At 35.8% G+C, this 9986-nt stretch overlaps 1 long non-coding RNA gene across 1 annotated transcript; it reads right to left on the bottom strand.

Moving 5' to 3' along the window:
* Positions 1–1743: 1743 nt before the first annotated feature.
* On the bottom strand, positions 1744–2211 carry LOC134804545 (uncharacterized). Its single transcript, XR_010146136.1, has 2 exons — positions 2031–2211; positions 1744–1996 (listed from the first exon to the last, which is right to left on the bottom strand). It is a non-coding gene; the product is annotated as an uncharacterized LOC134804545 (long non-coding RNA).
* Between the last annotated feature and the right edge of the window lie 7775 nt (positions 2212–9986).

Genomic DNA, 9986 nt, shown 5'->3' with positions numbered 1-9986 from the left:
TTAATAAAATATAACAACAAAGAAAGGGATAAAACATAATTAAACTAAATCAGGCCCGTAAAGTTTTATGAAAAGGGGGTAAATAAATAAAACAAAAAAATATTATAATAAGATGTTATTTATTAATTTAAACATTTTGAAAGTACACTACACTCACAGTGTCACTACGCGAGTTTGATTCGGATTTCACTGGTTATTTTTAGACAAACAAGTCACAGGATTCCACACATTTGACAGTTTAAAACCCGATCTTCGCGATTGAAATTTTTATATTTGTGAATTTCAATGGCTTCTCTTACCAATCTTGGTATATAGTGGTGTCGAAATGACCTTGGGACTATGCAACTCGATCCAGTGATTATTGTACCCGACTGTCCCGACTCAAGGAGACGCTGGGCAATAGCTGACTTGCGAGCGTCATTGTTCTTGACCGCAGCGATGTGTTCTTTAATTCTGCAGGCAATAGTGCGTTTGGTCTGCCCAATGTGCGAACTACCACATCTGCACTCAACTTTGTACACACCAGGTTTTTCCAGAGGAATAAGTAATTGAATGAGCTTAACGCAACTGCATGCTACTGAGACTCGACTGCTCGCTCGCACGGTGGCACACGCCGCGAGAGGGGCGCGGGCGGGGCGGAGAGCGGGTGTACAGGCGCTCCCCCCGCTTATCTCTTGATTGATCGGATTAACCGATTATTTAATTTAATTATTAAGAAAATCGATTTAACAAATAATTCTTAGTAGAATGGAATATTAGTTTCGTAATTAATACAATAATTTGATCATAATGGGATTGAATGTTTTATCTTCGTTGTTCTAAATATTGTATGTTTAGTTGATTGAACTACCAAATCTTATGTAAATCAACAAAGACAAAATAATCAAATAAACTATTAAAATGTTCATAACTATTAACATATTTATCTGTTTTAATTAATTTGTTAAGGATTGAATTAACCTACGTTACATAATTATGCCAACAAGTTAATAATAGATGCAAAGTATACAATTGTTAGGATTAATAACATACCTACTTTATTAGTTCAATCACAGATACACTTATTGTTTTAAGTAATCAGCTTTCTTTGATTTATATAAGATCGTTATTGTTGTAATTAACTTAACGTCAACTAAGAGAAAACTGCTCTTAGTTGGTCTTCATTTTTTAGAGTGTATACCTATATAAGTTACTTAGGGACGCGACATGGCCCAGAACCCATACTATCCGGGACACCGTTCTTTCGCTTATATTGTACAGAATAGTTCCCTATCTTCTATATATCCACCATATTTTATCGAAATCTGAATAAGATAATGAACAATAAAATAAAAATTGGTTCAACTACAGAGCGCCGGGTGCATTTGATTGCCGAGACTAAAAGCAATAACTGCATGATGAAGTTGACAACAGTGTGTTGTTGATGTAAACACGCGATCGCGTCGGTTGAGCTTACTTGAGTAACCTTAATTGTTTAATTAAACTGAAACAAATGTCATAGATAATTGTTGGGCATAATGCAATTAATTTGTAATTGCATTACGCATTAAATTACATTTAATGCAATTTTGTAATGCATTACGCTCGTAATTGAATTAAATTTAATTTCTATTACCTGGTAATTTTTAATTGAAATTACATTAATTCGTAATTGCATTACGCAATTACGTTGTGTAAACTATTTATTGCTTACACAAACAGAATCAAGTTTCCCCACGTGGCACGGTTAAGGAGAATATTCAGTCTAGTTTCAAACATTTATTGGATAAACATTTACCAAAATACAATTTAAATTACTAATAAGCATTTAAAGGAAGTATTTAGGTATAAGTATTTTTTTAGTCTTACATTTTCGTAGTAATATGATTTTAACAAGTTTAAGTATAAATCTTCGAATGGTAATATAATCATATCCGGGAGATACAGTCAACTGCAAAAGTGTACATATATGTATCAGTCTTAAACAAAAGGGACCTTGTGGCGGAAATTGAGTTATCTACAGGATTGAAATCTAGATACATATACCTAACTATTAATACAAGAATCAACCCACCTAAAAATACCGCCATAAGGTCCCTTTTGTTTTGGACTGACACAAATAGCGTCCAAAGTTGAATGTAAGAACTAGAACACGTACTAAAAAACTTACACTTGTATGTAAAAAAAAATTAGTTGAAAATTTTGAGGATAAGTTCCTTAAAATTGAGTTGCAAAATTAAAACACCAGCCCACAAACAAGTATAGCATGCTATATAAAAACAATGAAAATGTTTCACTAAGTGAGTGTAATTCGTAATGCATGAATAATTACGTATTACGAATTAAAATTACAAAATGTAATTTCTAATTGCCTTGCGAATTACATTTTGTAATGCAGTGAAATTTTAATGCAATTAGAAATTACATTTCCTTAATTTTAATTTATAATTGCCCAACACTTATAGTTGAGTGTGCTTAGAGCATAAAAAGGTCAACCACGGCGTTGCATGAACAAGAGATTTCCTGTGGCAGGATTGGTCCTTAGGACCCAAGGATGGATTTAAGAAGTGTGGGGGGGGGGTTTTAAGCGTGGGGGGTTTTTAAGCGTCTGCGACGTCTGAGGTTAATAATTCTTTAAGTTTAGATTCTAAGTCAAGTTTAGTATCATTTTCAACTAAATCAAAAATGTAGACATAGATTTCATCCAAATCGGTTCAGCGTTTATTGATTTCCCATACAATCCTACACCTTACCTTTCATTTTTAAGGGATTTTTTTTTGGAATAAGAACTATCCTATGTTCTTCCCCGGGACTCAAACTACGTCTATACCAAATTTTATCTAAATCGGTTTAGCGGTTATTGAATCCCCATACAAATTTCCACCTCCCTTTTTACACCCTTTAGGGATTATTTTTGACATTAAAAGTATCGTATGTTCTTCCCTGGGACTGAAACCATCTCTATACTTAATTTCAACTAAATTGGTTCAGCAGTTTAAGCGTGAAGAGGAATAAAAAAAAGTATTTTTTTCATATTTTATGTGTTTTTACTTCGGAATGGTGCCGGAATGATATCATAAATGAATTCGGCATCCCCGATTTATACGAAAACGATACCAAACTTGGCCTAGTAACTAAAATGATATAGATATCAAGATAAAGTTGAGAGCCCCCCCCTATAAATTTACATCAAAAATCTCGGTGGCTCCACTTCTTAAATCCATCCTTGGGTCCTAAGGACCAATCCTGCCAAAGGAAATCTTTTGTTCATGCAACGCCGTCGTTTAGGGCTTCCACCCTCGACTATTAGATATAACGCTGAAGAAAAAGTGCCAAAGCACTTTAGCGACAAAAGATCCAAATATTGCATATAACCGAGAATCGGGTGGCTGATACTGCATGGCCACTGGAGGGCTTATCACTTTTTCTTTAGTACCTATATGACATCTATTTCAGTTCATAATTTAAGTAGATCATATAGCAGTGTAACTACTTAAAAACACAAATCAAAATACTTAATTAATATATTTTTATTTTTGCCCTATTTATTACTTATTAACATAAATACATACGCTTGAAAACCTTAAGCCAACGTATTAACTTATATCAACGTAGTGAAATAGGCGATCTATCTAGCAGTATTATGTACTCCCGACTGATATGGTGATAATTTCGGTTGAAGTACATTTCAGGATCAAAAAAACACCGCGTTTGTCTTTAGCAAGCTCGTCACGTGCCATCGTCTAAATGGATTTTTATGATTTCTGCCACGTAGCTTATACATTTCAGCCAGATATTGTAATGTATGGAGGCTCTGTGCCATCTACCATGTGGCACGAGATTGACTTTCAATCAGATTGCTTGTAAAAATGTAAATAGGTAGGTACAGGAAAAAAAGCTTATTTCGTTTTCCGGTTGAACTTCAAAGGCGGACTCGTCTTGAGAATATTTTTTATTTATTTTGCTCATTAATACTGTAATATTGATCATCATCATCATCTGAGGCATTACAGCCGCGGGTGGGCCTTAGCCTGGTCAAGCAAGTCTCTCCAGTCCGATCTGTTTGTGGCCTTCCTTCTCCAACTTTTCACTCCTAAGATCCTGATGTCCTGGTATACGCCATCCAACCATCTGAGCTTGGGCCTGCCTTTACCTCTGCGGCCCTCCGGTCGGCCTTCTAGAAGACGCTTGGGTACTCTGGCCTCGTCCATTCGTATCACGTGCCCTGCCCATCGCAGGCGTCCGATCTTTATCGTCTTTATGACGTTAGGCTCATTATACATTTGGTATAGCTCGTGGTTATAACGCTTTTGCCATATCTCATCCTCCATCACAGCTCCGAAAATGCGTCTTAGTATTTTACGCTCAAATACCAACAAGGAATTCTCGTCTTTTTTGCTCAGCATCCAACATTCAGAACCGTAGGTGAGTATGTTTGTAATATTGATAGCAGAGTACTAACGTGGAAGTGTGCAGTTAATTATTCTTTCTTAGCGTTTAACCATTCCTTAGTCAATATCCGGCAATCCATCGTGACTATTTGTAAAGTCCAGCTATCAGTTTACCTACCTACAAGAAATTACAGAACAACGTATGGTCTACGAGCACACTCTGCACATTGGCGAAGTCATCATTCAGTAGAAGCTATTTTTAAACAGTAGAAGATTAATATTAATATAGAATAAGGGAGTAGGGATTTGATACAAATGTCACAATCACATATATAAATAATATGTCATGTCTCGTAAAAATTGTTACGACAAAATAAAGGTTGTTGCTGGGCCTTACTTGAATAAATAATTCGAATCTTTTGATCTTATAGCGTCTCAAACATCATCATCATCATCAGTACCCTCGCGCTGTCTCGGCTACGATTCATGAGAACCTGAACCCTACCTACTCCCAAGAATTTTCCTCATCCGACCTTACCTTACCTCACCAGGCCTTATTCGGATTAATCCTGTTTCCTCGCGATGTTTTCCTTCACTAAAAAGCGACTGGTAAATGTCAAATGATATATATCGTACATAACTTCCGAAACTCATTGTTCCGAGTAGGAGTTTGAACCCGTAATATTCGAAAAGTCATACTGCTCATACCGCTAGGCTACCAGCGTTCTTTCTTGAAGCAGATGAAACATTGAAGCTATGTCACGAGCCATCATGGCGGAATAGGCGCCCAGATATAATATCCGGGTAGACGAAAAGATCACTGGAACAATCCAGGGCTATTATAATAGACGATTGATTTCGACAATCATCTTGGTTATGGCTTTTGTTACCGTCGTTGTTAAAATAATTATATATGTATTTTAACAAAGAATACTTTAACTCGAATTTATTAAAGACGTTTCAACATTAGGTAGGTGCCTAAATATTTAAGGTACGAGTACGAAATGTGGTAAAATTTTGATGTAAGTTTACTAATTAAGCAACTTGGAATTACACATTTCATTATTATGAAATGTTAACTTTTAGCTTGCTTCTGTGGTCTTTTCCGAATGCTATAATATAGATCGCTGTTTCTGGTACAAGCAACACGAGTATTAAGGAGCTTATTTCGGGGTAAATTTCATTTAAGTAAGATGACTTAGATGACTTATTTGAACTTATTTAGCACCTACGAACGGAATCCTACTCAACTACACCTCTCTCAGGTTTCTTCTTATCAACCTATTCCTTTTCTAAAGTGGGTTTAAACATAATTTTGTTTATATTAAAGGATAAATGTATAAATTCACCGCTCTGAGCCAGACAAGAATTTGAGACCTTTCGGCTAAAAAAAGCTAACTAAAAAAATTTGTTATATAAAAAAATTGTATCGCTCGTCGGCGTATCTGTTTAATAAACATTAGTTTAGTTAAAACACGTCTAAACGAGTAGAAACACACACCGCTTAAGCTCTGATTTATTGGCAGATTTCAATTACTGATCTGATATTTTACTAAATTCCCCCGAAATAAGTGTTTCGTCGGCTCATTTATTTATCTCTACTCTAGAGAGCTAGGCGGTTATCACTCTGGACTGGACGCGAATCGAGGAACACGACGCGTTTATCACGTTTATGCCATCTTTATCCATGTGCTCTTTATTTAGTTTGTTTAATTGTCCGTTCGTCTGTGACGTCACGATCCAGCTGAAGTCGTCTTGAAGTGAAAACAGGAAAAGCTTTTTTTTCTTGAGGAAATTAAAAAAAATACTAACCTAACCTCAAGGTCTTGTATTTTTTTATCGTTTTAATATTTTTAAGATACATTGCTAAATTTCATATATTTCATATAAAATATATTTAGCATTTAGGGGTGATCCATTAATTACGTCACACGAATTTCTGGGTTTTTTGACCCCTCCCCCCTCCTTGTCACATTTGGTCACATTTGGCAAACCCCTCCCCCCTAGTGTGACGTCACATTTTTTCTACGAAATCGCCAAATCGAATTAAGTAAGTACCTAAGTATTATTAATATTTTATCAAAATATTTTTGACGATATAAATATTAGTAATTTTATAACCCAAAACTGCTTAGGAAAGAAAATTATACGAATAAAAACGATTATCGCTTTAAAAACTTGTTATTTAAATGTACAGCGAATAAAATAATATAAATAAATTTTCGGTTACTGATGAATTTAAAGTGACGTCACAAAGTTTGTATCTCCCCCCTCCCCCAAGTCACAATATGTCACATTTTCTTGACCCCCTCCCGCCCCCTAAACGTGTGATGTAATTAATGGATGACCCCTTATTAAAATAATAATGTGTTATAAAATTCAACATGTGTATTGTGTCATCATCCCTATTGGCACCGACTTGACAATGACAATGCATAATGCATAGGTACATATCCCATAGCTCGAGGATGGCTCGTGGAGGACACGCAGGAACCAGGAAATCGAAGATCTGGTGGCCGAGCCCAACATAGTAGGAGAAACGAAAGCCTCAAGACTCCGATGGCTCGGGCACGTGGTCCGTATGGGTCCGGATGGTCGACGACCAGTTGGGCGTCCTAGGTATCGCTGGAGCGATGAGGTCGTGAAAGATCTGAACGAGCTCGGTGCCGTCGATTGGACAGAAACGGCGCTAGACAGAGAAGCATGGCGTTCCTTAGTGTCAGAGGCCAAGATCCACTTCGGGTCGCTGCGCCACGGCAGTAAGTAAGTACATATCCCATAGAAGCCGCCATACTGAATCTACAATGTACAGTCAGCAGCAGAAGTTGGTTAGCGGGCGAGGTGTTCAAAATTACCTTTGACACGCTCTTATTCTCTTAACAATTCAAGATCATTTTGAACACCTCGCCCGCTTAACAACTTCTGCTACTGACTGTACAACATTCCCTGTCAAATATCAAAAAGTCGACCAAAACCGGAACGTCAACTGTCATTTGAAGTATACAACAAATAATTAGTATGGCACTCAAAAAGCTACTGCAAAGAGGCGTAACGGACAAAAAATTACAACATATTTAATAAAATTTCCGATGCAAAAGGGCGTATCGTACACAAACTTGGGAGTTATGCCAAAATGTCTCACAACATTTTTTTGAATTGGCAGATACGGCCAAATGCGTTGGAAAATTGTGTTTAAGCATTGATTTTTCATAGGGCTTAACGGACATTTTTTTCAAGTTATCGAGACGTTAAATATACTATTCGATAGAGAAAAAAATACTGAGTATAACTGCATTTTCGCAATTTTGACCCTTACGCCCTTTGAGCCTACGGTAGTCGTTATATACAGTTTTGTTCAGAAGTAAGTACTCGCCGTTAGCAAGATGAAAACAACCGGAGATAATATGCCTGTGTTTTCTTTATTATTATACTATATTATCAGAAAAATATTAATTATAACTCTAATCGGGATATACCTGGCATAATCAACTACCGTTTGATACATTTTTAAGCTTCGTAACAGTAAATTATGCTGAGAAAAGTTAACATGTGTACCGTGACTGGTAACTAATACACCCCGAATTTGGTATAAAATAGTCTGATAACGTCACTTACGACCCCCTAATAAACGAGATTCACTAAATTATCAAAAATTTCATGGGCGTAAAGGACATTCATAATGTTTTTGACCAATTTTAAAGGACATTAACTTCTTTCGTATTTAATTTATTTATAATCATATCTATAGCAATCGCTAATTCAGGTTAAAGAGACTAACATTTTGAGTACTTTTCCAATACACATCAAAAACATACCTCGATAAACAACAACAATATATTATAAACATTTTAAAAAATGCAGTTTTTTGCGTCTCCTGAAAAGTAGCATTTTGTCCTTTACACCAATTGAATCAAAAGGTATCGTAATAATATATATTACTAAAATTAATAAAATCAGTCTTTATATTGTGTATCAACTAGGTACATATTATAGTTGCACATGCAAGTGCAAATATTTTCATTGCATTCAATTCATGCTATGTTGTGGGGGGCGTGGCTAACGATAATCGCAAGCCAAAATTTTTTCTCATGATTATACCAACCGGGTGGAGCCCGTAATATCACCAAAATAATTAAAACAATTATATTCTGCTCCCCAAACGAGCATTTTTTTTTTTCAATACCTTTTAAAATGTATGAAGTCTTGTATTCAATGTAATTGACGTTGCTTGCCACGCTTTATACATCACCAAATTAGCAATACATGGCGTCTAAAAATAATCTTAAAAAGTGTACTAAATATCGAATAAATGTTATTTTTAAAAGTCGCTGATGTGACATTCTCATTCAAAAGGTAGGGACCACTTTGTCGTTTACCATAAATACGAAATTTTATTGTATCTTTATACAAATAACCTATCAGAGAGTCTTTATGGCAAGGATAAAGTGGTACCTTTTGATTGCGAACGTCACGAATGTTGGTCAGTAGGGGTCATCCATTAATTACATCACACGTTTAGGGGGAGGGAGGGGGTCAAGAAAATGTGACATGTTGTGACAAGGGGGAGGAGGAGTCACAAACTTTGTGACGTCACTTTAACTTCATCAGTAACCGAAAATGTATTTAAATTATTTTATACGCTAATACACATTTAAATAACAAGTTTTTGAAACGATAATCGTTTTTATTCGTTTAATTTTATTTCTGAATCAGTTTTGGGACTTTTGGGTTATAAAATTACTAATATTTCTTATGTCAAAAATATTTTGATGTAATATTAAATGAATAATTGCCGATTTCAATGAAGAAATGTGACGTCACACCAGGGGGGAGGGGTTTGCCAAATGTGACCAAGTGTGACAAGGAGGGGGGGAGGGGTAAAAAACCTAGAAATTCGTGTGACGTAATTAATGGATGACCCCGTATGAGGAGCCTACATTTTATTTTTAAATATACTTACAACATACCTACTCCCACACTATGAAAAGATTTAATGTAATTATGCCTCCGAATGAAATAAATACACTGTAATGGCTCCTCTACACGATGGGCCAACGCCGGCCACTCCAAGGGACGCATTTATGCGTTAGAGGGAGCAAGTGATATTGCTATCTCATTGAGTGGCCGGCGTTGGCCGATCGTGTAGAGGAGCCATAATGTTCATGTAACAAGCACCCTACCCGCGTAGGTAGCCTTCCCCGCGTACGCCGTTCATGCAAAGTTTTATTTTGCCAAATAGTAAAAAAACCGTTGTTGAAAATGACCCAAATTATGAATGTTGTCTCGATGTGGCATTATAATAATGTAGACGTAAACTTAATAACATGGATTTTTTTTGTGGCAGATACATCATGTTTATAAGAAAAAAAAATATTAAAAATAAAAGCGGTGGATGAATTCGACACACATTTGTTTGAATAACATATTATAATATCCTGTGAAGTACAACACTTCACTTACCGACTATAATTTTATTTTAGGCATTTTAGGTTCACTATTAGGTATTTATTAAATGTCATTATACCCGGTGGATGAAAATGACACAAAATGCGTGTGTACGTCGGAAGCCACTTTGATTTTACAGGGAAACAAAGAATTTCATCTAGAATATTTTTT

This window comes from Cydia splendana, chromosome Z, assembly GCF_910591565.1.
Source record: "Cydia splendana chromosome Z, ilCydSple1.2, whole genome shotgun sequence".
Lineage (NCBI taxonomy): Eukaryota > Metazoa > Arthropoda > Insecta > Lepidoptera > Tortricidae > Cydia > Cydia splendana.
The sequence above is the reverse complement of the archived record's forward strand: the minus strand, read 5'-3'. Positions and strand labels throughout refer to the sequence as shown.